At 49.9% G+C, this 4,834-nt stretch overlaps 1 long non-coding RNA gene across 1 annotated transcript; it reads right to left on the reverse strand.

Annotated features, from left to right (window-relative positions):
* Positions 1 to 3,018: 3,018 nt before the first annotated feature.
* On the reverse strand, positions 3,019 to 4,607 carry LOC124686136. Its single transcript, XR_006997732.1, has 3 exons — positions 4,197 to 4,607; positions 3,940 to 4,027; positions 3,019 to 3,113 (listed from the first exon to the last, which is right to left on the reverse strand). It is a non-coding gene; the product is annotated as an uncharacterized LOC124686136 (long non-coding RNA).
* Between the last annotated feature and the right edge of the window lie 227 nt (positions 4,608 to 4,834).

Here is a 4,834-nt window from a genome sequence, read left to right on the forward strand (position 1 = left end):
CACATGTACAAGCGGCGATGTGCGTTCGAGCCCGTCCTCCATAGAATCAATCATTGGTATTTTAGTCTTTGTCGTAAGCCCTAGGTTGTGCAACGTGTGGTGAGGACATGCCCATCTCTTATATGTTTTGCTCGCAAGATCGTTGGAGATCCCGAGCACGATGACGACTTCTATATTTTGTCTTCAGTTGTTGGAGGTTGTTTTAGAGGACTGGAGTCCATCTCACTGTCTCAGCGAGGTCTTCAGGTTCATCACCCAGCCTCGCTTCATGAGAGTTTCTCACACTCAGACTGTCCATCACTCCACATCCACGGCCAGAAACATGTGACCTTGCCACGATCTCCCGCGTAAGGGTTACACAGCTTAGTTTAATTCATGTATCCTCTCCATGGCGCCAATCGAGATTGATTTAGCCTCTAACTTGTTGAACCGAAGTCAGACTATGACGTAGGCCGTCTATTCTAAATATGGGCAAATTAACCGACGGAGACGAATAAATAACTTAGGCCATGCATTAATTCCCAATCGTGGCTGCTGCTTTTTTATCCTACCTGTTCTCAACTCCCAACAAAAAACCCGGATGCATAAAAATGAGGGGTCGTGCTGATAATCCTCCGGAGGATTTTTCCTCCCGAGCCTCCGGTTCGAGCACCCGACACGTGTCCCCAGGACCACCAGCGAACAGAGTAAACAACGAAAAGAAAAATACCCACACACGGGAAATCCACAAGCGCTACGCTCTGCCTCCAAGCCATGGCGTGAGGCCACGCTTGTAGCACGATGGAGCGCGTTAATCCGGCTTGCAGCTCGCCGCCGGCGCTTTTCTCGCATCAGCACCCCAACCCGCCGTCGCCGTTGCCGTCACCGGAGAAGACACCCATCGTTGCAGCACCGCCACCTGCACCGTCGCCGTCGCCGGAGAAGACACCCATCGTTGCAGCACCGCCGCCTGCACCGTCGCCGTCGCCGGAGAAGACACCCATCATAGCAACGTTGCTTCCCTTGCAGCACCGCCGGTGACTCCCGGTGGCGGACATGCAGCACGGAGGCGATGTTGACGTCGGCGAGCCTGAAGAATTGCGATGGCACTCGGCGGCGACGACGGCTCCGGTGCCTCCATGACGAGGCGGCGCTGAGAACGACGGCGTTCGCCGCTTGCAGCTCTGGCAGTAGAACTTTGCAGCAACGTTCTGCGCACCTCTGTAGCTCCCGCCACGCACCATTGCAGCTCCAGGCAACATCGATTGAAGCTCCCGCCGCGCACCATTGCAGCTCCAGGCAACGTCGGGTGAAGCTCCCGCCGCGCACCATAGCAGCTCCAGGCAACGTCGATTGAAGCTCCCGCCGCGCACCATTGCAGCTCCAGACAGCATCAATTGGAGCTCCCGCCGGCCGCCGCGCACCATTGCAGCTCCAGGCAACATCGATTGGAGCTCCCGCCGCGCACAATTGCAACTCCAAGCAACGTCGATTGGAGCTCCGGTCGTGCACCTTTGCAGCTGCCGCCACACACCATTGTAGCTCCATGCAAGGTCGATTGAAGCTCCCGCCGCCCACCTTTGCAGCTCCACGCGTCGTCGATTGAAGCTCCCCCTTCCTTGCTTTGCAGCACCGCCCCCTGACGATGGTAGCACCACCGCTTTCCCTTTGTGGCTCTCTGCACGCTCGGTTGGGCGCCCCTGGTCTCCTCCTCGGACCCAGCGAATGGAGACGGACCTCCAGGGTAAAGAACTTGAAGTTGGTCGGCGACTGCGAGTGCTCAGCGTCGTGGGGGTATCAGTAGGGGGCGCGGTGGCCGGAGATCTAGGAGGAGGAAGAAGGTTGGTGGCGGTTGGCGCGGTGGCCGGAGATCTAGGAGGAGGAGGAAGATTGGTGGCGGCTGGAGTGGAGGGCGGCGGGGATAGGTGGCTGCCGGAGCCGGGAGGCTCGCTGCGCAAGATGGAAGGGAGCGTCGGAGCGACCGCAGCTGTCGATTCCTTTCTGTAGTCTGGCGAAGAGGAGAGTATAGGAGCAAGGAGGAGGACAAGTCGTCCGTGCGGTCATGGGCCCGCATGGGACGCGTGTCGCTCGGAAGGTTCACGCGATGGATTGATCGGACGAAGCCTGACCCGGAGGTTGCGTTGCTCGCAGCCTCCGGAGGAAACGAAGCCTTTTCCAAAAATGAGATGAGAGCGGGTAGGGCAGATGGGCATATAGTCTCACAAATAAATCCGTCCCGTTTGTCCGTTGTGCTTCAGGCAACGGATGGAGCCAATCAATAAAAAATAGAGGCAAATCTATGGAGATGAAAAAGGTGGCGCCAATTCTAAGAATTTGAAGGAAGGCTGAACCCATGGTCTTCTGTCTAGTAATTACCAAGTGGGGTACCAGATCGCTCATAATCCGTGCGACCGCAGCTTACTGTAGGTATTGTAAGAAGCATCACAAGAAGGACAAAGAAGATGGCAAAGGTCCTGGCGATTGCCGACACCAGAGAGATGTTTCCCCGCCAAAATCGAGTCATGCCGCTCAAGTCCCTTGGAAACGCTTGGTTTTCGCTCCTGTGTTTTTAGTTGGGCCATTGACATCATTTTTTGTTCAAACAAATACTGACAGGTCGCTTTTGATATGCTGGAATTATTCGCTTAACAGTTTCATACGAAGACTTTGTTTTGGTGATGGTTCCTATGTTTAGACTAGTTGGCCAGATTGCTCGAAATTTTGGCAAGACCTCAACTAAATTTCCAGCAATCACATGACATAGAAAATAAGAATTAACACAGGTTGATAAGAAAAACACTAAAAGCACAATGAATGTCAACCAATCAGGGGTCTAATCAAAGGGAGATAACGCAATACAGAACAATGCACGACAAGGAAACTTGATCTACAGCATGAAACTGTTGCGTTACAGAACTCGTTCGAACCTTGAAATCTCGGCTCAATGCATTGTAAGCCATATCGCAGAGCTAATTAAGGTGCTAGGAAGCTGCTGCGCATTGATAGCTCGACCAAGCTAGGCATATGATGTTGCTCCTCCTTGTCTTAGGGTCTTCCAGCTTGCAAGTGATGCAGGCTGCAACCAGCTACAGGTCCAGATACCCTGCATGTCTTCTCGTCCTCCTCTTCATTATCTTTGAACAAGAACGGATGGTCAGCAGATACGATATCTAGAAGAATAAATTAGGACGCCAATCAAAACAATAAAAACTTGTACCACACAATTCGGAACACTAGTATATAGAACAATTCTTGACTTGTGTTTTTCTGTGACAAAAGCATCTTCCCTTCATCAGTATATACATACAACAACCTTATATATTGGCTCTCAATAACCTGTGTGTAGTACCAGCTAGGCCCACTAAAAAAAGAGAAATAGCCAAAGAGCTAGCATAATGTCAACGGCCAATGCTCTATTGCTGATAACGGAATTATCCCTCCGATTCAAATTAATTCACTCAACTTTGTCTAGATACGACGTTCGTATCTAGAAAAAGTTGAGTCAATTAATATGAATCGGAGGGAGTATCTGATTTTGTACCATTACTCAAGACTTATGTCAATATTTAAGTGATCTGAATTAGGCATGGTAATGCTATGAATGAAAACAGCTCTACATGAAAAAAACTTTCATTCAAGGAAACTAATCTGACATTTTAAACTTGTACGCGAATATGCAATCATTCATATTAAACCATCAAGAAAAATGATTAAGAGAGATTAAGATAATCCATGAAAGCAATAAAAAGGAATGCCAGTTTAACAATCATCTGGGCACTCTACTTGTCAACATCATCTCATAAACAAGAAATTTTCCTACAAAATAAGCCACACAAGGAGCTCGTACTTGCACAGGATATCAGTGCGAAAATAAAACCATAGAAAGCAAAACTACATGACAAACCAGATGTTCAGGACCATCTGGTACAAACATAGATGCCATGGGAGTCACTGACTCACCTAAAGTGAGTAGCTTCACCAGGTACACAGTACTTGAACTTTATAAACCACTTGCAGCCTTTGCATCCTGGTTCCGCTGCAGTAAAGCCTACATGAATTTTCACATAATTAAAGTAAGAAAATCCTGGAAACATACAGTATGGACTACTACAGTATGGACTACTACAAGAAAAAGGGAGCACGTAACCGAGTAACCTGCAACTCTAGCATGAAGCCGAGAGTTTGTTTTGGCAACTCCAGGAACAACAGAGGTATACCTTGCTGCACCCGAAGCTACACCTTGGTGAGATGTACAGGAAGTGGTGAAGTAGACTAGAGAGGCAGCGATCCACTCGGATTTGTTCATCGATGCGGCTCCCCATTGTGCTCATGAGGACGCGAAGAAGCCCCAGGTGGAGACCGACGAACAACGCCACCCCCTCTTCAAAGGAGACGCTCCTTGCTAAAGCGTGGCGAACGACAGCCCCCCTTGGCTTGCATTGCCGCCGTCGTGTCCTGGTGAGTGACACCCCCTTGCTAGTGTGCAGGCAGCCGCACGTCAATCTAATGTCCATGCGCGTGACGCAGACAGGCAAGTTGAACGGAGCCGCGCGCACCATCCAATAGATGCACGCGTACTCCAGCGAGCAAGCCAGTCACGCCGCCATGCTTCCTGGGCGGCTACACTTCTCTCCCCTGTAGCATACAAAGATATGACAAGAAGAATCAGTGCATGAAGATATCCCTGGCACTTTGGTGCAGCTTATTGTCTGAACTGAAGTAAATATGTTTGAGGATAACTTGAAAGTGCAGTGTGAGACTTTGCCTTATAACTACTATCCGCAAACAGAGCAATATCTGCAACCGGATCACAACAAAGATACAAAAGAGTCAACTTTTATTGGGACTTCAGATG

This window comes from Lolium rigidum, chromosome 2 (assembly GCF_022539505.1).
Source record: "Lolium rigidum isolate FL_2022 chromosome 2, APGP_CSIRO_Lrig_0.1, whole genome shotgun sequence".
In the NCBI taxonomy this organism is placed as follows: domain Eukaryota; kingdom Viridiplantae; phylum Streptophyta; class Magnoliopsida; order Poales; family Poaceae; genus Lolium; species Lolium rigidum.